At 37.3% G+C, this 26,777-nt stretch overlaps 1 pseudogene; it reads right to left on the reverse strand.

Moving 5' to 3' along the window:
- Positions 1–16,934: 16,934 nt before the first annotated feature.
- On the reverse strand, positions 16,935–22,331 carry LOC118597438 (annotated as a pseudogene).
- Between the last annotated feature and the right edge of the window lie 4,446 nt (positions 22,332–26,777).

The raw sequence follows: 26,777 nt of genomic DNA on the forward strand, positions 1-26,777 counted from the left end.
GCCTAAAATGGCTCAAGTCAGACTATGTGGCTGGACTTTAGCTTTTAGTTTTGTTTTCTTCTCCTGGTAAGTAGGTGCTCTCTTGTGCTTGCTCTCTCTCTCTCTCTCTCTCTCTCTCTCTCTCTCTCTCTCTCTGTCTCTTGATTCCCATCTTGGACTGCAGCTATACTATGTAGCTGCTTTGAAATCCCCTCAGACTACTACTTCTACTGTTCTATGCAGACATGTTGAGTCAATTAAAATACCAGATATCTTAAAGGGAGAAATTATTTTTAAGAGAAAAATTTTCCCATGTTAAAAAATTGAAAATATCTTTATAGTAGAAGGAAACTGGTCTTTGTTTAATAACACATTAGGCAGTCTGAAAATGGAATAGTTATATGAGAGGAAAATTAATGGTGATGGTATGTATGTAGCATCAATTATAAATATTTGCTTAATTATCATTATTTTACTATTTAAAAAGTTGGTCAATTTAACGCCAAAATAAAAGAGTTTAAAACGCAGTTAAAATGAATTATAGAGAAATTCAGACCCAGACAAAGGAATTTAAAGGTGAAATTATTTCAGGATTGAATTATAGATTACAGAGAGAAACAGAGCCTGTTTTCAAACAATCAAACATAACTTGTCTGGTACCCATATAGGAACTTTCTGCTCAAGGGCATGTACAAACTAATTGGACTCCAGTGGAAATGTTAAATTTATGGAGATTTAAGAAAGCTATAGTATCCTATGGCATGCCTTCTCCATTCATAAAGCAAATGTTAAATTTATGGCCAACTTATAATAGAATTACTCCTCAGGACTGAAAAGAATTGATAACAGCTGTCCTGGAGCCTGGAGCAAAAATTACAGTGGTGCACTTGGATAAAGGATGAGGTGAAGACAATAGAAACTCAATGTAGAGCTAGAGACGTAGAAATTTCCCATGATCAGCTTCTTGGAGAAGGCAAATATGTGGATGTACAAAGACAATATTTATATGATAACCATACCTTAATTCTATGGCACATGGCAGTCATGAATGCATGGGACAGAATTGAGGACGTAGGAAAGAAAACTGGATCATTCACAAAAGTTATACAGGGGACCATGGAATCCTTCATGGATTTCTTACAAAGGCTGTATTCAGTAGTAAATGGAATTGTAAAAAATTCAGAAGCTAGACAGAAAATAATTGAATCTTTGGCTTTTGAGAACATGAACGCAGAATGCAAAAGAATAATCAGGCCATTAAAGGCAATATCTACACCCTTGAATGATAGGATCAGGGACACAATCAGTGTTGAGTTTTATGGCCATGATAATATGTAGATAGAAGAAGCAATTTCAAAAGTTTTCAGGAAAAATGTTAGATATTTTAGGTATGGAAAAACAACGTTATTTGAAAAGGGAGTATAAACAGGGATTTCCTATAAAGAATGTTTATTCAAGGAATGAAGGCAACAGAATGCCCTTCCATTCTGAATTATGCAGGTGTGGTAAGGGTAAACATTGGACCAGTGAATGTCAATCAACAAGGAGCAGACAAGATAATATTTTGCCTCTGGTTCAGGAAACTCTCAGAATGTCATCATTCAGGACACAACAGCAAATTAACTTCAGACCTTTCCTGCTATCATAAAAGATGCCCCTACTCAGATCAATTAGATAATCAAATTCCTATTGATGCAGTAGATATCACTCAGTGTAAATAAAATGCTGATTGGCCAGTAGCCAGGCAGGAAGTAAAAGCAGGACAAGCAGAGAAGAGAATGGTGGAAACAGGAAGGCTGGGAAAGAGACACCAGCCTGCCATCCAAGGAGCAAGATATAAAGGCAACAGATAAACCCAGGGAACATGTGGTGACATATATATTAAAAAAAAATGGGGTGAGTTTAAATGTAAGAGCTTGTCAGTCAGAGGCCTGAGCTAATGGCTGAGCATTTTTAAATAATATTAACCTGTGTGTGTAGGTCTGAGAGGCTGTGGCCCAGGTGGGCCTGGAGATAAATCCAGCTACATATTGGAATAAACCAGGATGCTCAGCATTATAAAACGGCGTAGCAGGGAGAACAGAAAATTCAAAAGAAAACATAAAGCAATTTTTTTGGCAAACTTCTATAAATGAACAAAGACTAAAATTAAAAATACAAATAAATGATGTTTTCGTGGATGGTTTAATAGACACAGATGCAGATGTAACAATAATTGCACCAGAATTTTGGGATCCAAATTGGCCTCTACAGGAGGTAAATGTTCAGCTGTTAGGGATTGGAATATTATCTTAAGTGAAGCAGACTGCAAGATAGCTCATATGCATAGGTGCAGAAGGACAGAGAGGAAAATTAACTCACCAACTACCCATGTTGTACAATCACAGGTCAAAAATAATTGTTGATCTTCCAAAGATACCAACAGCTCTACCTTTGAAATTATTAAATACAAGCCTGTATGGGTTCAGCAATGGCCTTTAACTAAAGAGAAATTATTGGTTTTAGAAGAGCTGGTACAGTTGAATGCTGAGCATATTGATGAATCAAACAGCACTTGGATTTCTCTGATATTTGTTATTTAAAAGAAAACTGGTAAATGGAGAATGGTACTAGATCTAAGAAATATTAACAAAGTAATTCAGACAATAGGCTATCTACAATCTGGAATTTTGTTGCCTACTGTGTTACCTAAAGGATAGCCTCTTATAGTTATTTATTTAAAGACTTACTTTTAGATGCCATTACAAAAAAAAAAAAACCCACAGAGAAAGATTTGCACTCATGGTGCCTACTTATAATAATTTTCAACTAGTTAAGAGATATCAATGGAAAGTGCTCCCACCGAGAATGTGGATTCCTTTTGCCAATATTTTGTACAACAGCCATTGGAAGTAATACATTAAAAATTCTTAAATCTATAATTTATCATTGTATGGATGATATTTTACTAGCTGACTCAAATACAGATTTGTTAGAAAGCACAATTTAAGAAGTAAATAAATTTTTGCCTTTTGGGGATTACAAATTGCTCCTGAAAAGATACCAAGAGGAGATTCTATTAATTATTTAGGATAAAAAATATATGTACAAAAAAATTAGACATCAAAAGGTGCAAATTGGGAGAGATCAATTACAGACTCTTAATGACTTTCAAAGTTTATTCAGAGAAGTTTTGCATTTGCAAACCAATGCTGAGGTAAAAAAATGATGAACTGAATAATTTGTTCAAAACCTAGGTGACAAGGACTTAAATAATCCAAAAGAATTATCATCTGAAGCTTAGAGAGAATTGGCCTTGGTAAAAAAGAATGTACAGGAAGTACATATGGATAATATGGATCCAAAGCTTGCTGCATTTTGGTTATTTTATCCTCTACGCATTCTCCTACAGGAATTTTAATGAAGAGGTTAGATATCATATTGGAATACATATTTCTACCAAATCAACAGAGTAAAAAATTAAAAACACGCCCACCCCTGGGCAGCAGCCATCCTGGGAAGACCTGCCCAACTTGGCCCCAGTTTCTGGCCATTTGGCAGGCCCTGTAGGAAGGTTCCCCTTTTCCAAGACTGCAGGCAGACCCTGCAGTCACCACACCCTACCCCAGCCCCATCTGCATGAGTACCCAGCCACTTCCTGAGACTCAGAGACCAGCCCCCAGTTCCAATCCCACCCTGGAGCTCCCATCTGGACAAGATATGGAGATACCAGCCACTTCCTGAGATTCAACAACCATCCTCCACCTCCCATCCACCCACCCCAGGAACTCCCATGTGGACCAGAGGTGAGTGCCTGGGGTGACACCCAGAGAGGCCCACACCTAGGTCCCAGCCCTGGGCACCAGCCATCCCGGGAAGACCTGCCCAACTTGGCCCCAGTTTCTGGTCATTTGCCGGGACATTCAGGAAGGTTCCTATTGATGAAAATATTAAGGCCACTCCATGTAATTAAAAGGGAGGTTTATTTTGTGGGGTAACTTACAAATGAAGGGATAGGTTGCAGGGTCTGGTAAAGGTATGGCGCACTCCGGCGGTGTTCTCTAGAGAACTCTGCTTGGTCTACCTCCAGTGTCTAGGGACTGAACCAAAGAGAGGTCTCTCCTCTCGATCCTGGGTCTTCAGCTTCCTCCCTCAGCCCCGCCTTGTGGGCATGACCATTACTGAAGCCTCAATAGGGGTTGGAACTTCCAGGCCAAGGTTGGAATGACTACCCACTACCTCTCCCCCTTTTGTCTAAATAAGAAGGTTCTAACCTAATACAAGACTATATACAAACAAATGGTTATCAAATATTGTCCAGGAGTAATGAGGGATAATGACCTAGATAAGTTGGAATTACAATAAATGCAAACAATATCAAGCAAAAAACACATACTAAAATCCAGGGAAGTCTAGAGCGTGGGTAGGTGGCATGTTACAAAGATCATTCCAAAAGGTATCCTATCCAAAAGAACCTGAGTCTAATACTTAATATATTCTATCTAAGATTATGTATATATATATATATATATATATATATATATTAAGTTTTAATTATAACTGCTAGTCTTCAACCTCATCAAAGACCTGAGAAGGAATATAATAACACCTGAGAAATGGGAGAAGGACACAAGTAACTTTTGGGAGTCTGGCAAGAGTAGACAGGAACAGCCTGCAGCCTGTACATTCACCTAATGTTTCTCAGCATCATTGGTGCATTTAAGTTGGCTACAGGCCTAGAGTATCTGACAGACCATTTTCAGAAGCAGGAATTCTGAAAGACCATGAGACTCTTAATCTCAGGGTCATGGGTTCATGCCCTATGTTGGGCACCAGATATTGGTGAAATTATTAAGGCCACTCCATGTAGTTAAAAGGGAGGTTTATTTTATGGGGTAACTTACAACTGAAGGAATAGGTTGCAGGGTCTGGGAAAGGTATGGTACAGTCCGGCAGTTTTCTCTGGAGAACTCTTCGTGGTCTACCTCCAGTGTCCAGGGTCCAGACCCAAGATAGGCCTCTCCTCTTGATCCTGTGTCTTCAGCTTCCTCCCTCAGGCCCACGTTGTGGGTATGACCACTACTGAAGCCTCAATGGGGGTTGGAACTTCCAGGCCAAGGCTGGAATGGCTGCCCATTATAGGTTCCACCTTTCCAAGACTGCAGACAAACCCTGCAATCTCCACACCATGCCCCACACCCATCTGCCTGAGTCCCCAGCCACTTCCTGAGATGCAGATACTAGCCCACAGCTCCCATCCCACCCTCAAGCTCCCATTTGGAAAATATACGGAGATCCCACCCACTTCCTGAGACGCAAAGAATAATACCCAGCTCCCATTTGCCCCAGAACTCCCATCTGGACCAGAGCCCCCAGCACCCTTCCTGCCCTGGAGCTCCTTTCTGAACAAGATACAGAGACCCCATCAACTTCCTGAAACTCAGAGACCAGTCCCCAGATCCCTTCCAGGAATGCTCCCATGTGGCCAGGAGCTTCCATCTGGACCAGAGAGGGGCTCTTTAAATCTGCTAACTTTGTCTGGATCAAGTGTGCTGATAAGACCAAAAACAAATCCTCAAGGAGATGGGCATACAACCCATACAATAAAATGAAGAGCAATATAGCATCACCAGAAATTAGCCCTCCTCCAACAGCCAGACCTGAACATCACAGAATCCAAGAAGCAGAAGAAAACATCCTTATAAATAACATCATGAAGAGGCTAGAGCCTTATATAGAAGAAATCAAAAATGAAGTAGAGGAACAAACAAACAAAAAAATGGGGAGAATGTACTAGAGGAAAGGACAAGTAAAGCAGAAGAAAACAATAAGTCCCTGAAAGAAAATCATGAAAAAGCAATGAAACAGATAAGGGAAACAGTCAAAGACCTGAAAAGGGAAATAGAAAAAATGAAGAGCAGAGGGAATGCTGGAAATAGAAATGGGCTATAGAACTAAACAGAGAATTCTCTACAGAGGAAGTTCAAATGGCTGAAAGACATTTAAGGAATTGCTCAACATCCCTAATTATCTGGGAAATGCAAATCAAAATGACTCAGAGATACCACCTTACACCTGTCAGAATGGCTAAGATAAAAAACACTAAAGACAGCTAATTCTGGAGAGGATGTGGAGTTAGGGGAAATCTTCTCCACTGCTGGGGGAAATGCAAGCTTGTAAAGCCACTTTGGAAATCAATATGCCACTTCCTTAGGAAATTGGGAATCCATCTCCCCTAAAACCCAGGTATACCACTCTTGGGAATATATCCAAGGAATGCTCAATCATACCACAAGGACATTTGCTCAGCTATGGTCATATCAGCATTGTTTTTAATAGCCAGAACCTGGAAACAACCTAGATGCCATTCAACTGAAGAATGGATAAATAAAATGTGGTACATATACACAATGGAGTACTACTCAGCAGAGAAAAACAATGACATCATGAGGTTTGCAGGCAAATGGATGGATCTAGAAAAATCATCCTGAGTGAGGTAACCCAGACTCAGAAAGACAAACATGGTGTTTACTCACTCATAGGAGGATACTAGATGTAGAATGAAGATGACTAGACTGCTACTCACAACTCCAGTGAGGCTACCTAGAAAACAGTACCCTAAGAAAGACCCAGGGATCACCCAATGACAGAGAAATGGATGAGATCTACATGAACAACCTGGATGTGAGTGTGGGCAATGAATGGCAAGTTTTGAGGGAAAGAGAGCTTAGCAGTGCAGGAGATCCCAGCTGGATCAAGAACAGAGAGGGAGAACAAGGAATAACAGACCATGATAAATGAAGACCACATGAGAACAGGAAGAAGCAAAGTGCTAGAGAGGTCCCCAGAAATCCACAATGATACCCACACAATACACTACTGGCAATGGTCAAGAGAAAGCCCAAACTGACCTAGTCTGGTGACTGGATGGACAAACACCTTAACTGTCATGCTAGAACTCTCATCCAATGACTGATGGAAGTGGATGCAGAGTTCCTCGGCGAGGCCCCAGGTGGAGCTCCAGGAGTCCAATTGTCGAGAAAGAGGAGGGATTGTAAGATTGTGAGTTGTGAGACCAAGATTGGAAAAAGCACTGGGACAAATAGTCAAACTAATGGAAACACATGAATTATGAACCAAAAGCTGTGGGGCCCCCAACTGGATCAGGCCCTCTGGATAAGTGATAAGGTTAAATAGCTTGAACTGTTTGGGAGGCACTCGGGCAGTGGGACCTGGACCTGTCCTTAGTACATGGGTTGGCTGTTTGGAACCTGGGGCTTATGCTGGGTCACTTTGCTCAGCCTAGAAGGAGGGGACTGGACCTGCCTGTACTGAATTTACCAGGCTGATCTGATTCCTCAGGGGAGTCTTTGCCCTGGAGGAGATGGGAATGGGGCAGAGGTGTTGGGGGGAAGGTGGGGGCGAGTAGGGGGAGGACAGGGGAACCCATGGCTGATATGTAAAATTAAAACACAAATATCCATATGAAAACATAAAATAAATATATTTAAAAAATTAAAAATACATGTGGAAAAGATCCCTGACTTATTTAAAAGGAAAATTGAGACTTAGCCAATGAGCAGGAATAGACCCACCAGAAATTGTCATACCTTAAACTAATGAGGATTTTGAAAATCTATAGGAAGAAATTGAACCATTTCAAAAAGCATGCACTAATTTTTTTAGAGATTAACAGCATATATCCCAAAACAAATAGAATTGAACTTATAAAGAGAGCTGATTGGATTTTGCCTTGCATTATAGGCATTACCCATATCTGGAGTTCCTATATTTTATACATATGCAATCAAATGAGGAAAGGCAGGTTATAAATAATAAAATTTAAGTAAAGTGGTTCAAAATCCTTATAATTTGTTTCAAAAAATCAGAATTGGATGTTATTTTGTTGGTATTATTGGATTTTTCAGAAACTCTCAACATTGTTACTGACTTTGTTACAGTGAAAGGATAGCATTACACATTGAAACTTCAGAATTTATCCCTGATGAGTCATAATTAACTCTACTATTTATTCAGTAACAATATATAATCAGAAACAGGAGGCATCCGTAATATATAACTCACATTTGATCCCATACCAGTTTGCCTGGACCTGTAGCACAAAGCAATGAAGAGACTGATAAATTATTGATGGGAAATGTGCTGTAGGCCTTAGAATTTCATAAAAATCCATCATGTCAAGAGTAAAGGTTTAAAAAAGATTTTTCCATGACCTGGCAACAAGCCAAGGAAAGTGTAGAGAAATGTCTTACTTTTTCTTTTCACAATTGGACTCCATTACCAACAGAATATAACCCAAGGCATACTCAAGGGAATCAAATCTGGCAGATGGATTTTGTTTTACTTTGCAAAATTTGGAAAATTGAAATATGTACATTATACCATCGATACTTATTCAGGATTTCAATTGGCAACTTGCTTTGAGTTCTGAAAAAACTGATTCTGTAATCATGCATTTGCATTTCCTATAAGTTATGGCCATGATGGGTATACCTGCACAAATTAAAACTGACAATGCTCCAGCATATCTCTCTCATAAAATGAAACAGTTTTGTTCTTATTAAAATATAAAGCATATTACAGGTATACCACATAATCCTACAGGCCAAGCAGTTATAGAAAGATCAAAGAGAACTCTAAAGGATATGGTAAATAAACATGAAGGGGTAACAAAACAGCCTAGAAATAGATTATATAATGCTTTATTAACTTTGAATTTTCTCAATGCTAATGAGAAAGGAACAACAGCTGTAGAGAGATATTGGATAATAGAAAAAAAAAACTATGATTAAACCAGCCAAAATAATTTAAAGATGTGTTGACCTCAGAATGGAAACCTGTATATGTTATATTGGGGATGAGGTTTTGCGTTTGTTTCTACAAGACAACATAAGCTGTGGATACCATCAAAATTGATAAAGTTTTGATTTGAACAAGAGAGTCCTCTTAATTAAAAGAGGTGATAGTTCATCAACCAGCATGGCCACCCAATATAAACTAACTTATACCACAAACAAATGCATTTCACTTAATTAATTAGATATAACCTGCCAAAAGGGAACCTCGCCAAAGTTAGTCTTGGGGAAATGTTTTTGCTTTTGTACTTCAAAAGATTGAAGGCTAAGAAATCTGAAGAACACTGTACAAATGAGATGTCTGAAGAAAAAGGATAAATCATCTAGAAAAAATATCCCAAGAAACAGAGTAAGTTGGCTTATTGGTATATCACATAAAATTTCATAAGTCTTTCTAAATATTTGTTTCTGCTCTTCTTTATAGACACTTAACACATATGGTCTTTTTGTAGTCCCCTTTCAATTAAAAAGTAAAGATGGCATTGTAGCTGGAAAATGGCTCTCCCCTTCTTTAAACCCAAGTATGCTGTTAAAAAAATGCAAAATCTCTGTATCATGTCAGAGGAAAGAGCTATTTTCTGCAATGGGACAGAAGAAAACAAAAAAAATTAAGTGACTATTCTATTGCCACTAATCTCAATTCTTTGATTCTATTTTGATTCTTTAAACGTATCTTAAGGTATAACTTTTTTACCAAAATTTATAAGATATATATATATATATATATATATATATATATATATATATATATATATGTGTGTGTGTGTGTGTGTGTGTGTGTGTGTGTGTACACATGTATATTTTTAAACTTTTATTACAATATTAATGGTTATACATCGTTCTAATCAATTCTAGAAAAGGCTTCAATTAGCCACCTATATATGTTTTTGTGTTTGAGTCTATCAGTTTTCTGCAGGGAATCATGACCAAGCCTAACAGTGAACTTTGAGTCTCCATGAAGATGATGGGGCCCCATAACAAGGATTCCATGTGTACAATAATAATACCACTAAGCTGACAAACATCACCAAAAGATCATCCTTGGACTACAATCTACTCAGAACAATTTTTAGATGACCAACTGAGATGATCCAGTTTCATAAACTTCTTGAACAAGGACTTGAGATAATCCCTGAATTTAGGCATTATGTAGAAACTGGCCAACATATGATATAGCTACCTTTCCTAAGACTTGACAATTAACCCAAATTTTGTCTTTTCAGAATCCCTTAAAGATGCCTTCATTCACAAACAGCAGGAAGCAATTTTAAGAACATGACACCCTTATTTCCAAAGAGGTGGTTTGGGGCAGGTGGTTTTTGGTCTTTTAGTGGGGGTTTTGGGTTTAGGATAGTTGTTACTGTTTAGGAGGTTTGGTTACAAGTTCTTTTTGTTAGAGTTTAAGAAAAGACCTAAACAATGGAGATTATATTTAAGTTTCTTGTTTGAAAAAAAAAGATATAGAAATGATAGAATAAAGGGTAGATTAGTGAATCTACTATGAAAAGAAAAGAGATATAGATATGATATAGATAAAAAGGTAGATTAATGAATCTATTTTTAAAAGACAATTTCTAGTTTTAAATACTTTACATGGAATTGGATTTTTTATATTGTATACAAATTATATATATTGAGATTAATATTGTTAGAAAATGCTATACACATATTTCTAATCTTGTTCAAGATATTGTACTTGTACAGTTTATTTAACAATGTATGGCATTTGATAATCCTTGAATAATATTATTACTAACTGTTAGGAAATAAAGAAATGAAAGTTAGTAGTTAGACATTACAAATAAACTTGTAGTCATATTAGGTATCCTTTCAAGGTCAAGCAGATATATTTTAGATAGACAGGTCCTCTTCAAACCCTTCAGAGATCTACAGAATATGACATTTAAAATGTCTTAATAACTTAGATTTTTTATGACTATGAGACATGTTTGTTTCTGGCAGCACAAATCTACTTTAGAAAAAATATGAGTATTGAAGAAACTACATATGGGGTTAAATTTCTTTGTGGCAAAATTTAGCCACTGGGCAACAAAGTGCCCTTGAATTGACTGCTGACAATATGCTAACCAAAATGGAAAGGCAAGACACAATACAAAGGTCTACTGAAACTTTTTAAAACAAGTTTGATTGAGGCTTTAGCAACAGGTGTCCTCTGAGGCCAAGAGGAAGCCACCCACAAGCCAAGAAGAATGGACAGCTGAATTCCAAAAACACCAACAATTTCCAGAATTTAAAATCCTGAATCATGACAGGACAATGGTGCAATTCAGGTTTATTGGGTTCATGGAAGACTCACACTGAATGTGAGATTGAGCTGTAGGCCTTGTGTACATCCTACTTTACAGATGAGTCTGTCAGATATTCTAAGCCTGTAGGCTGAAGATGATGCACCAATGGTGCAGAGAAACCTCAGGTGACTGTCCAGGAAGCTTATTGTTTCTGTCAACTCACATTTTGGAAGAACTTATTTGCAATTCCTTTTTTATTAGGTAATATTATTTCCTTCTTGGGTCTCTGAGGGAGCTGAAGATTACATAGTTATAGTTATAGTTATAGATATAGTTATAGTTATAGTTTTCCTTCTTAAAATTTTCAGAAAAGAAACTCACTAAAGAGGTGGAATGTGTATAAATTTGTAGCAATATGTTAAAATAGAAAGTGAATTAGGTAAATTTTGGACTTACCAAAATAAGGTAGATACGGAATATTTTCTCTGAGTTTGTCAAATGCAAATGGCCTAGACAATGTTGATGTATTTTATTGCTTGTATATATTGTATATAGTTATTGTACTTACTGCATATAATTTTTCTTATGCTAGTTATGACATTTTTAATATTTTTATTTTTATTAGAAAAAAGGGGGAAATTGGTGATATTTTATTTGTATGTTAAAAATAAAGTTTACCTGGAGATAAGAGAACATAGATAGTCAGCCATAAACAAAACTCAGGCAGTGGTAATACATGTCCTTAATCTGATAACATGGCAGGCAGAGTCTCTGTGTGTCAAAGGACACAGCCAAGCTTAGTGATACATGCCTTTAATCCCAGTACCAACCATAGAGACTTGGAGGTCTGTATAGACAGGCAGTGATGAGAAGGTGAAGTGTCTGGACTAAGAGCCTTTGAGAAGGTAGAACAGCAAGGCAATAAAACGCAGGTTAGGCAGGAATAAGCTGGTTCTCTGGTGAAGATATGGTTGTGTGGTGAGCTAAGTTTAGCTGGTGGCTATTCCTATTTCTCTGATCTCTAAGGCTTTCTCCCCTGTATTTGACTCTGTGATTCCTATTTGATAATACTCTAGAAATTCATACACATTTACATGAATAAAATGTAATTTGTAATATATTTATACAACTGCACCGAATTAGTGATAATTTTCTAGGTGTAAATAATGATAACTTATAAAAATACGTAAATGTTCTCATGATTTTAATTCTGATATTGAGGAAATATTTATATTTATTGTATTCAAGTTTTATGTAAAGATGTTCTATATGATCAGTATTGACAGTATCTATAATTGTATTTTATAACTACATTATATAGGCCATAAAGTAACAGAAGCTTCAAAGATAGTTTGCAAACAGAGATTTTTTAAAAATTTTTCTACTCACTCCACATACAACCCACAGATCCCCTCTCCTTGATCCTTACACTCCCAGCCCACTCTTCCAATCTACCCCACATCCCTACATCCCCCAAACCAAGGTCTCACATGGGGAGTCAGCAAAGCCCAGCACACTGAGCCTAGGCAGCTCCAAGCCCCTTTCCACTGCGCCAAGGCTGTGAAAGGCATCATACTACAGACATCAGATTCCCAGAACCCTGCCCATGCACCAGGTCAGATCCCATGCCCCCTGCCTGGGTGCCCCCCAAAATTCAAGATAACAACTGTCTTTTCTATCCAGAGGGCCTAGTGCAGTCCCATAGGGGCTCCACAGCCACTTCTGCACAGTATCATCTTGAGTGTGGTAACCCAGACTCAAAAGGACAAACATAGATATACTCACTGATAAGTGGATAGTAGATGTGAGGAAAGGGATGGGCAGACTGCAATCCAGAACTCCAGAGAGGCTAGCTAACAGAGAAAGACTCTAGGATGGACACATGGATGACCCTGTGAAAGAGGAGGATCTACATAAGCAGAATGGATGTGGGGGGTGGCAGAGGGCAAGAAATGGGGGATGAGAACATAGGGAAATGGGAGGGTCAAGCTGGAACAGAGGAAGAGTGGGAGGGCAGCGATAGATGAGGACATCATGGGGATAGGAAGAGGCAGGATTCTGGGGAGGCTCTCAGGAATCCAGAAGGATGACCCCCACCTTGGTCTGCTGGCAGTGGCCTAGAGGTTGCCTGGACTGGTCTACTCTGGTAACCCCTTTAGCAAAAAAGCTAGCTGTCATCATAGAGCCTTTGACCAGTGAATGATGGAGGCAAATGCCAGGATTGATGGGAGAGAGGAGGGATTCTGCAGGTGAGGGACATTGAGATCAGATGCATTTGTTTACATTTTAAAAATTTTATTTTATAATTTAATTTAATTTTTTATACCAGCCATGGATTCCCCTGTCCTCCCCTCTACCCCAGCCTTTCCCTCAGCCCACCCCCTATTCCCATTTCCTCCAGAGTAAAGACTCTCCTGGGTATTCAGCTCAACTTGGTAGACTCAGTCCAGGCAGGTCCAGTCCCCTCCTCCCAGGCTGAGCAAAGTGCATAAGCCCCAGGTTCCAAACATCAAGCTGATGCACTAAGGACAGTTTCTGGCCCACTGCTGGGGTGCCTTCCAAATAATTCAAGCTAATCAACTGTCTCACTTATCCAGAAGGCCCGTTCCATTTGGGGGATCCTCAGCTATTGGTTCATAATTCATGTGTTTCCATTACTTTGGCTATTTGTCCCTGTGCTTTTTCCAATCTTGGTCTCAATAATTCTCACTCATACAATCCCTCCTCTTTCTCACCAAATGGACTCCTGGAGGTCCACCTGGGGCCTGGCCATGGATATTTGCATCCACTTCCCCCAGTCATTGGATGATAGTTCTAGCACAACAGTTAGGGTGTTTGGCCATCCAATCATCAGAGTGGGTCAGTTCAGGCTTTCTCTCCACCATTGCCAGTAGTCTACAGTGGAGGTATCATTGTGGATTTCTGGGGACCTCTCTAGCACTTTGTTTCTTCCTATCATCAGGGAAATGAAAATCAAAATGACTCTTAGATACCAACTTACACCTGTCAGAATGGCTGAAGACAGCTTATGCTGGAGAGGATGTAGAGCAAGGGGAACTCTCCTCCACTGCTGGTGGGAATGCAAGCTTGTACAGCCACTTTGGAAATCAATATGGCCCTTTTTTAGAAAATTGGGAATCAATCTCTCCCAAGACCCAGCTATACTACTCTTGGGCATATATCCAAGGAATGCTCAATCATTCCACAAGGGCATTTGCTCAGCTATGTTCATATCAGCATTGTTAGTAATAGCCAGAACCTGGAAACAACCTAGATGCCCTTCAACTGATGATTGGATAAATAAAATGTGGTACATATACACAATGGAGTACTACTCAGCAGAGAAAAACAATGACATCATGAGGTTTGCAGGCAAATGGATGGATCTAGAAAAATCCTCCTTAGTGAGGTAACCCAGACTCAGAAAGACAAACATGGTATGTACTCACTCATAGGAGGTTACTAGATGTAAAACAAAGATGACTAGACTGCTACTCACAACTCCAGGGAGGCTACCTAGAAAACAAGACCCTAAGAAAGACACAGGGATCGCCCGATGACAGAGAAATGAATGAGATCTACATCAACAACCTGCACATGTGTGGGTGTAATGAAGGCAAGGTTTGAGGGAAAGAGAGTTTAGGGAAGCAGGAGATCAAAGCTGGAGCAATCACAGAGAGGGAGAAGAAGGAATAAGAGACCATGATATATGAAGACCAGATGTGTTTTTTAATAGGAACAAAAAATAGAACAGTCATATGACAAAATTCATTTTTATATTCAAACAAGTATTATTGAAGTCGATTAGTGCTGCCAGGAGCAGACATGTGTCATAGTCATAAAAAGAATCTATGATATTAACACACATTAAATGTCATATTAAGTAGAACTTTGAAGTGTTTGAAGATGACCTATGTATCTAAAATACCTCTTCTTCACTTTGAAATCATACCTAACATGGTTCAGTTTGTAAAGTTGCCTCCTTCCAACACTTGTAATTCTAGAGGTTTACATGATTGAAGGGGACATAACTCCTGTAAGTTGTTACCTAAATCTCTTTCTCTGTTATAGAGAAGTATATTATAATGTCATCCACAGACATGGTTCTGCTGTCGCAGATAGCAATGGAAATGTTCTGAACTCAGCCTTGCATTGTTGTATTATCATGGATGAATTCTCTGAGATAAGGGAAAGAGCTCTAGACCTAATTGTCAAACACATGACTAGGACTAACTTCATGGTTCTTTTCCATGAAGTAATACCTCAAACAATACTGCATTTTTGGATGTATATTCTATGTAGTATTGTATACTAATTTGTTTTTTTTTTTCTGTAAAGTGGCCAGAAGATTATCTCTATCCTCCACATCCCCCTTAACTTTCTTCTAGTCTGGCATGATCACACCAAGAAATTTCAAATACAAATATTTGGGGGGCATAGCCCCCAAGATCATTGGACTTTCTGTTATCTTATGCTGGTCCCTAAAACTAGTAATTAATGGATTCATTCTCCTGCTGTAGAAAGACATTTGGGATGGAAGGAACTGCATAGGGTTTAGAGATTCCCTATGTTGTGCTGTACCACTCACAAATAAAAGCATTAAAGAGCTACAATGAAATACCCACTCAAATGAACACCTGCCCACACCCAATTTCAGTATCTTTCAATTTACTTTTATACAGTTAGAATAGCTATGCTGTAGCCATGGAGCTTTGCTTAGGGTATTACACTGTCACTAACAAGTATATTTTTATGCCCTTATCCACTGTAGAATAAGAAATTGGCAGAGTTGAAGATAGAAGAATAACTAATTTGATATACTCTCACATAGCTAACTTACTGCTGCTTTGCCTAACATTACCTTTTTAGATCTTCTTTCTAAGTGTCATAATAAAGGTAAATTTACCTACTTACATATAAACATTTGAAACTTATAGGATAGGATCTGAATACAAGGAGAGAATTTGATTTTTCTTTCTTTCTGAGTTGGTGGTACATTTTTAATATTATTCATTAAAAGTCCATCAACTTTGTGATTTCTCCCATCACTGTAATTGAATAGTCCATTTTATGTATGAAAACAAATCTGATATGGATTTATCTGTTTATGCATATAAAGCAGGGCTTCCTCTCCTTGATATAATAAAGAGAGCAGCAATAAAAATGGATTTGGATATATATCTGTGGAAGAATATAGGGTTCTCCTGTTACAGACACAGAAGTCAAATAGCTGTGTCAAATACCAGTTGTTTTTTAGTTTTCTTAGAGGATTCCAAACTGATTTCCACAATTGCACTACAAACTGGCTTCCAAACTATTGATTAATCCAGCAGTGCAGTGATTCCAAACTAAATATTAAGAAAGGAAATTTAGAGACTAATCTCCCTGATGAACATAAATGAAAAAAGTCTAAAACATGTTGACATATAAAATTCAAGATAACATTAAAAACATCATTCATTTCCATTGATTATATTTTTTCACTAAGTGGTAAGGTAAGATGCTCTTTTTCAGACCATGTTGAGGACTATTCCTACAAACTTTGCAAACAAACCTGATTGTATCTAGTACAGCTAAAAGCAAGATATTTGAGAAGTTTTGGCTGAAGAACTTTCCTGGTACTGGTGCAGCCTAGAGCTGTTGTGAATGGACCAGCCATGGTTTCAATTTTCTTTGCCACTCAGGGTGCCCTAGAGAATGAGAGTGGAAAAAAGCCACCTTTATTGAGAGCTAGCTCTCTTGTACATCAGCAGGACAAAGGGAAGCCTAGCAAGGATAAGTTGAAATGTGAAATAGTCCTCTTAAAATGTGATAAACTCATGTAGTCTTCTAATTAAACAAAATTCCCAATTTAACATTGGTCAAAAGTTAAAGGACAAGACACCAACTCCTTCACTTTCTGTACTGACATTGTGAGGGGGATGGTAAACACCTGGATACCACAATAAAACATATTGTTTACATACTTAAAATCAGATTTTGAGATTTTATTCCTTATCCAGGCCAAACTGAGTCTAGGAACCACAGAGCAACAATTTACAAGAATAAATTGTGCAAAACTGGGAAAACCCAGAGAAGTGAGGCAACTCATGTTGAGCAGCCACCAATTTTGGTTATACAAAAGAGCAACACAGCCTTTTAAGATGGAGGATAGAGTATAAAAAGCCAGAAAGGTAGACACCAGGACCAGGATGCTCTGGGTGGCTTTGGACTCAAAACAGATTCTACTGGAACCACACGTGCTACAGATGGGTTGAATCCTCTGTGTCTGTACAGAATGACAATCATAGAGCCAATGGACCAGGCCATGAGCAAAGAAAAGAAGATTTCAGGGCACACCACCAGTGCTAAATAGAGTAAGTCACTGATTCCATCTCTCGCTACAGTGGAAACATCCAAAATCTCTTTTTCTTGTCAGATTTTTACTATTCCTTTTAATAAGTGGGTACACAAAGAAAATGACATTTATCAGCAGGTACAAAACCCAGAAGAGGGCAATGGAGCAGCTAATGTACTTTGAAGCTTTGACTATTTTATCATTACAGCAGCATTCCTTGTGGTGGTGACTTGGGAGACACTTAAGAGGCAGGTGGTGCTAATTGACACACTCCGGCCACCTCTTTGAATGTACAAAATTAATCTACACGAAGAATCGTTTAAAAACTGCTTCAACCCAAAAGCTGCCATTGTATTTGGCACTCCTGTAGAGAGAATGATCAAAGTGTTGGCTGCCATTAAGTGCCTGTGAATCAAATTGGTGGGCTTTAATTTGCTTTCTGCATAGTGAACTCAATAGTAGTAAAGAGAAAAAAAAATTCCCAGAATTCCAGCTGTTGTTTGTGACAATAAAATGATTTTGATGGTTATATTCCAGAAGTCTATTCTGTGATTGGGTATGATTTTCTTTAGACAATGGCCAAATCCATTTCTCTGATCAAAATGAACGAAAGTATTAGTACTCCAAAGACATACAGAGAAACTAAGTCAGAATGTTCCTTAGAGCTCAGGAGTAATATCTCAGCCTAGACAACATAACTAGAATTTCTCAAAGCTAATGCTAGGAAAAATTATTACTTACTATGCATTCTACTCTAAGATGTCTAAAAGCCTCAGCATACACACATGTATGTGTGATATGCCTTCATAGTCATAGAATATGGGTGAGGATATTTGGCCTATGAGAACCAATGGAAAGTGAGGAGAGCCAATACTATCAAGCAAAATATAAGACAATAAAAATATATTGATATTTTTGAGACTTGGTATAAAAGAAGATGATTTTAATAACCATAACCAAAATTAAAAACATCAATTGTTAAAGCATATCTTATCTAAAATTAAAAAATGATTAATGAAAAATTTATCATATCATTCAGAATATATCTATAGCTATACAAAAATAATTATTAAGAACATAAAATATATTCTCATCAAGGGTCAAGTGAATGCTTTTATCTTGTCAAGAACTAGCTCTTATGAAAAGTCACACCACAAAGACACACTCACATACAATCTCAGGTTAGGGCTATTAGAGCATTGGGGACATCCAATGCGTTGAAATCACACAAAATGCTCAACAGAATAATAATAGGCGAAATAAGTCAGCAGAAATAACAAAAAAGATGATAACTATCTGAAGAGTGATAGCTAATTAGTAAATGTTTAGTGTCTCTATTGAAACTATGTCTGGGATAAACAGGTACCAGACAGAAGTCTAGAGTGGAAATGGTAGGAAATGGCAGTCCCATCACATCAGTGTAGTGGGAGGAGACTCTAAAGATGCAATATTATTCCTGCAGGAGAAAGTGTCTGTAGCCCTCTTAAGTAGGGTGAGATCCTCTTGAAGAGGTAGGCAGAATCAGCTGTGAAACAATACCAGGCTGGATCAAAAAGCCTCAGGAAGGGAAAAAATGCTCCACTTACTGATTTGCTATGCAAAGACAGTTATCTGGACAATCAACAGGACAATCAGGAACTGCTAGTGAATCTTGAAATTGAAGAAGTTAAAACAAAGTCCAGAGATGAGCTTTGACCTTAGGATAGCAGCAGTTTTCCTTTATCAATGGATTGGGGCAGGGCAACTCCTGAGAAAATGGATATATCAGAAAAATAAAAAGAATTCTAGTTAATATATTCTGAGAAAGATCAGTAGTGTACATTGTCTCTCAATGTGGTTTCTTAGCTTATCATTTTTTTAAAATATGTGATTATGTGGGAATGACTGTGTCTAGTCACAAAAGGTATTATGAGACCCATGAAAAGATAAAAAGAGCCTCCATGTGAGGCCAGTGAAGATGAGAAAATACACATAATAAGAGCACAGAAGAAGAAATATGTCTGGATCACATATGCTTGATATGGATGGACAGATGCTTTAAAAAAAGTGGGATTGGTTCGATCAAAAGACGAAATAGACAAAAAGAATAAAAGAAACCTGCTACTTTTATCTAATTAAAAATTAGTAATCAAAATATGAAAGATAATTAAAATGAAAAATAGTAAAGGAAAATATAGTTGACAACACCAAAGTTAGGTATACTTCTGGGTAAACCAAGAACCTCACAAACTGGCAATGCCTGTAAATGTCACTACAAACACTCAGGGAAACTGGTCACATCTGCTTATGGGGAACAAATACAACAAAAACACCTACATGCCTACAATAATACTAGTCCAAAGTATGACAACAAAAATAAATGTCTTTGTATCATAAAAGAAGTGTGGTGGTTATAATTCACTAATAGTCTTGGATACTTCAACCTGCAGACCACCCACATTAGCCCAATTACGGTTCTTGATCAATTAATCAATACAGACACAGGATAGAATTCTGCATATAAGTAGGTCCTTGAAATATTACAGTATTGTTTTATGCTTCATCTGTTGGGTTTTAAGTGATTTTTCCCTTGTGACATTCCCATGAGATGTATGGGCATGAATTTTTTTGCCTTATTTGAAAATGTACAATTCTCAAAGAAAAAAAGAAACTGAGTTTAGTTTAAGGGGATGAAGGCTGGATTCTGCTCATGAAACTCATGGAATCACAGTTTGAGACTGATATTGCAACAAACATGTTCCAGTTTCTGTCAACACTGATGCTCACTGAGAGATGAGATCACTGAAATGCTCACCAGAACAGTATCACAGACATGTTTTTTGTTGACGTTTTTGCTGCTTCTTCTGACGATCACACACAGAGGAAATAGGCATTTTTTTTAAATTTTTAACTTCTTTATTAATTCTTTCTGAGTTTCACATAATTCACCCCAATTCTGTACACATCCTCCATTTTGCACTCTTGCCCATGAAGTACCCTCCCACAAAAGAAACAAAACAAGCAAGGAAGCAAGCAAGCAGACAAACCAAAAAGAATAAACAAACAAAAACATTTCTTAGCTTCTTTTTTCCCAACTCTCCAACACCTTTTAATTCATCCTGGTGGCATTGTTGACCCCAATGTGTCATATATTATATCCTTTCTTCCTGCACTTCCGAGGGATGCATGCTTTTTATATTTCCATTCTGAAGTTTACATGAAACGAAGGTAATTCAGATAAAATAATAATAATGAAGAGAGATTCTACACATCATGTTAGCTGAGGTGAATATCACATTGTCTTATTACCACAACCCTTCAGGACATTCACAGATGGGCTGCATTATCCTGGTGTTATCCAAAGTCACCCATGGTGGTGAACTTATATTACATTAAGAAAAAAATCAGAGACATGGTTAGGAAAAGTTCAATCTTTCTAATTTATCTTTTACTATGAAATTATTCTTATGCCTTCTTTGTCTATTCCATGGATCTGTTTCTATCCCCAATCCCTTACCAGGCAGGAAAATTTACTCTGGGCTTTCTTCTTTGCTGACTCTGCCACTCAGACTGAAATACAAGGCGTTCACTTAGCTACTTGTCTCTACAGGATGGTGGGTTCATTGGCAGATCTAGTCCCATAAATAAGCATCACTGTGGGAGAGTTAAAACAAAGCAGATGTAGAGGCCTGTGACTCTGTGACCTCACCTCCCTCCAGAACTGTAATTTTCATTTCAACTGTGGTGGCAATGACAGTGAAGGAGCTGGCTTTGGGAACCTAGATCATTTATGAAAAATTTCTGGTTGTTAATTAGCAAAGACACTTTAGAGATCCTAGTGATTTTATCCAAAACAATAAAGTGTTTTGAAGAGGCACTGAGTTTTCATGATCCCTGAAGGCTGACCAGGGCACCTGGGGAAAGAGCTAGAAACTTTGAGTTCAGATTCATGAGAAAGTTAGAGAAGTCTCTATGTCTCTGGATTGCACACTTCACTGACTTCTTCCAACACAAACCAACATAGTTAACTTTTAGAATATTTATGATTTATTACTTAAAACATTGGAGTGTTTTATACATGCATATGTCTGTAGTCAAATGACTATCTCCTTCCAGTTCCTTTTTTATCCACATGACACAATTCCTTTTGATTTTCATGTGTTCCCGAACACAAGGGAAAAAGACTCAAAATTTAAAAATCATCAAGTCTACTTAGTGACAGTACTATGTGTCTAGTAGAGGGGCATCTATGGAATCATGAGAAGTCCCTAAAAATTAGAAATCTGACACACTCTCTCTCAGAAACCGTCTGTGACCCTTAGCTCTTCAGCTAAGAGTGAGACTTCCTGAACACCTTCAGTCTACTGGGATTTTTATAGATTAATTTGTACAGTTTTTGTGCATAGGGTCCTATCAAGTAAATTAACATGTGTAAGAGCTTTGTTCTATCTGGACAAAACCAGTTTCCTCATAATTACCTATCACCAGAAAGGCTTTATCCTGCTTTCTGCCTCTTCTTTCATTATGATCCTTAATTCTTTGGCATAGGAGGTTTTATATAGATATCCTATGTTTAGGTGGACACTTAAGCATATCTTATTCTCAGTACCTTGCATAATGTGGGTCTCTGTGTCAATCCACACAGACTGTAAAAAGCTTCTCTAATGAGTGTTGAGAAATATACTGATCGATCATCATAACGATAAGAGTTTAGTGGCCAGTTTATTACTATGTCCTTTAAGCTAAATAATAGTCTTTCTTAGGTTCTTCCCACATGATGAGCCACTCTGATTCTATCTTAGTATTGGTGGCCATCTTGTTACAATGTCAAAATATATCAAAATACATTCATTTCTGTTTACTGTAAAACACAACTCTTTGGTTTCTGGAATTTGACTTGTTACAAACTCTGACTTTATTTTTTACCTCCATCCTTTTCCAAACATCAAGATGTTCTGCCAATTAATCTTAAATCTGCTCAGATGGTTGCATTCAAGGTTCCTATGTTGCCATATTCCTTAGGCAACTCCAAGATTATGACTTTCCCATATAAAAGGAGTCTAGAAATTTGTATTGTGGCTATTCTCCCAAACCCCACATTAGGAGACACAGCTCCTGAGCCAGCTTTGCTGGGCACAAAAGTAAAACTTGCTTAATTGGATCAAAATTATGGCTCAGCAGTGGTGGTGCTTGCCTTTAATCTCAGCATTTAGGAGGCAGAGTTGGGTAGATGTCTTTGAGTTGGAAGCCAGACTTGTCTTCAGAGGGAGTCCCAGGAGAGCTAAAGCTATAGAGAGAACCACTGCCATGAAAAACCTAACCAATAAAAGCAACATTAACAAAATCTGGGTTAATATCATTATACTGATGGTCTTTGTATTTATTCAGTGGATTAAACACTGAGTCTATGTATGCCCTAGCCCCATATTCATGTCCTTGATATCATCCCAGAGCATGGGTTCTATCATGTGAAATGGACCTTGAGTTCTTGATGAAATTGTCAGTTACTCCCATGATGGTTCATGACTGTATTGAACCAGGCTTTTTGATGTTAATGTTACTATGGTTGATTCCTTGGTGTTTTCATGGAACTAGATTACTGCCTCTGAAATGTGCTGACAGTTCCAATTGTTGCTATCAGTATTTCCTCCCTTCCTCGCATCTCCCACCCACTTCCATTCCACACAAAAAATCTATTCTGTCCCACCTTACCATAGAGATCCTTGTGTCCACATTAATCTCATTGTGTTATTTAGCTTCTCTGGGTCTGTGGAAGGTAGCATGATTATTATTTTACTTTACAACTAATATCCTTGTATAAGTGAGTAAATACCATGGTGTTCTTTCTGGGTCATGGTTTCTTCAATTAACATGATTTTTTTCATGTTCATTTCTTTTCTCAAATTGCCAGCAAATTCCAAAATGTCACTGATTTTAACAGCAGAGTAATATTCCATTGTGTAAATTTCCAAATTTTCTTTATCCATTCTTTAGTTGGGTGACATCCAGGTTGTTTCTAGTTTCTGGCTATTATGAATGAATCTGCTAGAAACATAGTTGAGCAAGTGTCCTAGTGATGGGATGGCCAGGAGTATTATGGTCCTTAGTAGACAGATTTCAAATGTTCTGCAAAATCAATATATTTATTTTAATAGTGGCTGTAAATGTTTGAACATTGAATCTTCCTTGCTTTACATCCTCACCCGCATGAGATGTCACTTGTGTTATTGATCTTAAATTGTGACATGTTTAAGATAGAGTTCATGAGTCATTTTGAATTGCATTTCACTGATTGCAAAATATGTTGAACACTTCTTTAAGTGCTGTTCAGCCATTTCAGACTCTTCTGTTGATAATTCTGTTTAGACCTATACCCCAGTTTTAATTGAATTATTGAGTTTGATGGTATTTAATTCCTTGATTTCTTTATGTATTTTGGGTATCAATGCTCTGTTAGATGTAGACTTAGGGAAAACCTTTTCCAATTCTGTGGGCTGACTTTTTGTGTTATTGACGGTGCCCTTCAGTTTCATGAAAATTCATTAATTGTCTAACCTAGTGCATGAGCTATGTGTTCTGCTCAGGAAGCTGACACCTGTGCTACATAGTTCAAGGCTATACCCCATGGTCTGTAGCAAGTTTGTGGAAGATGATTGATATGGACCTATTTGCATTTTGCTGCAAACAGACATCCAGATAGATGAGCATAATTTGTTGGAGATGCTTTCAATTTTTCCATTTAATAGTTCTGGATTTTTCAATCAAAAATCAGTGGTCCATAAGTGTGTGGATTTATGTCTGGGTCTTTGATTCAATGCCATTGATCAACATTTCTGTTTTTATGCCAACATCATGAACTTTTTATTACTAGACCTATGTAGTAGAGCTTGATTTCAGGGTTGGTGAAACCTCTAGGATTTCTTTTAATTCAGAGATGATGTTTACCTATCCTGTTTTTTTTTTAATTTTCCATATGAATATAAGTATTAGTTTTTCATGCTTGTAAAAAAATGTGTTAGGATTTTGATGAGAATTGCATTGAAACTGTAGATTTCTTTAAGCAAGGTTGCCATTTTTACTGTGTTAATGTTACTGATCCATGAGCATGGGTGATCTTTCTGTCCTCTGATATATTCTTCAATTTCCACCTTCAAAGTCTTGAAGTTTCTATCATACAAGTCTTTCACTTGCTTGGGTAGAGTTACTCAAATATATTTTATGTTAGTTGTGTCTATTGTGAAGGGTGATGTTTCCCTTATTTCTTTCTCAGGCCATTGGTCATATGTCTATAGTTTCTGTTCACTTTCCCAGATTTCTCATTTCCAGAAATAACTCAATTTGTGTTTTTTATTGCTTCATTTTCAATCTGTATGTCTTGAACAGTTTCCTTGGACTGGTTGTTTTGTTAGTTTGTTTGTTTTTACTTTCTCGGCATTATTTTAGATACTTATTGATATCCTCCAATTCTTTGTTTGTATTTTTTCTGGATTTATTTAAGGGGACTTTCCATTTTTTCTTTAAGAATTTCTATCATCTTCATAAAGTTGTTTTTAATGTAGTTTTCTCATGCTTCAGATGCATTAGAATATTCATGAGTTGCCACCATAGGCTAGCTGGCCTCTGGTGGTAAATGCCTCTTATCATTGTGTTCTTCCACTGGCATTTGTGTATCTGTATTTGTGTTGATTATAGGTTTAGATGCTGATTTCTGAGTTTGTCTTTTTTGGATGAGTGTATTGTTTCTTTATTTCTGTTTCCTCTTTGGCCTTCTGGTCATTGTGGCCTGGACCCATCTTTCTATTGCATTCAAGAAATACACCTAAACTTCAAAGACACACAATACCTCAAAGTAAAAGGCTGGGAAAAGACTTTTCAATCAAATGGACTTAGGAAGCAAGCTGATGTAGCTATCTTAATATCTACCAAAATAGACTTCAAACTAAAAATCAATCAAAAGATATAGAAAAGGACATTACATACACATCACAGGAAAGATCCACGAAGATGAAGTTTCAATTCTGAACATTTGTGGCCCAAATTCAAGTGCACCCAAGTATGTAAAGAAACATTAATAGGCTTAAATCACACATTGAACCTTGCACATTAATAGTGGGGGACTTCAACACCCTACTCTCACCACTGGAAAGATCTGTCAGATTGAAACTTAACAGAGAAATAAGGGACCTAACAGATGTTATCACTCAAATGGACTTAATCGATATCTACAGAACATGCTACCCTAACAAAAAAGAATATACCTTCTTCTCAGGACTCCATAAAACTTTCTCTAAAATCAACCACATATTCTGTCACAAATCCCAACAGACTCACAAAAAATTGGAATAACCAATTTTTATCAGACCACCATGGATTAAATTTAGATATCAACAACAAAAATTACAGAAAGCCTACAATTTTAGGGAAACTCAATAATGCTCAAATGAATAACCAATGGGTCAAGGAATAAAGAAATAAAGATTTCATAGAATACAGTGAAAATTGATGTACTACATACTTAAACATATTGGAAACTGTGAAAGCAGTACCAAGAAGAAAATAAATATCACTAAATACCCACATAAAGAAGTTTGGGAAAATGTCACACTACTGACTTAACAGCACACCTAAAAGCTCTATGACCAGAAAGAGCAAAGTCACCCAGGAGGAATACTTGCTAAAAAATAATCAAATTGAGACCTGAAATCAATAAAATAGAAGGAAACAGAACAATACAATGAATCAATGAAACAAGGATTTGGTTCTTTGAGAAAGTAAAAAAGATAGACAAAACCTTATCCATACTAACCAAAAGGAAGAGAGAGAGAGAGAGAGAGAGAGAAAGATAGATAGAGAGAAAGAGAGAGAGAGACAGAATTCAAACATACAAATTCAGAAATGAAAAGGGAGACATAAAAACAGACAGTGAGGAAATACAGCAATCCATCAGGTCATGCTTCATATACCTGTACTCCACACAATTGGAAAATCTAAAAGAAATGGGCCATTCTCTGAATAGGTACCACATACCAAAGTTAAATCAAGATGAGAAAATCAGGTTAAATAGACCAATAACCCCTAAGGAAATAGAAACACTCATTAAAAGTCTCCCAACCAAAAATGCCCAGGACAAGAGGTTTGCAAAACAGAATTCTACCAGATTTTGAAAGATGAGTTAATACTAATACTCTTCAAATTGTTCCATAAATAGAAACAGGAGGAACAAAACCAAACTCCTTTTATAATGCTAAGGTTACACTTATTCCCAAGCCACACAAGGTTGCAACAAAGGAGAATTACAGACCAATCTCCCTATGAATACTGATGCAAAAATACTAAATAAAATATTAGCAAACCAAATCCAAGAACACCTCAAAAAAT

This window comes from Onychomys torridus, chromosome 1 (genome assembly GCF_903995425.1).
Source record: "Onychomys torridus chromosome 1, mOncTor1.1, whole genome shotgun sequence".
Taxonomy (NCBI): Eukaryota; Metazoa; Chordata; class Mammalia; order Rodentia; family Cricetidae; genus Onychomys; species Onychomys torridus.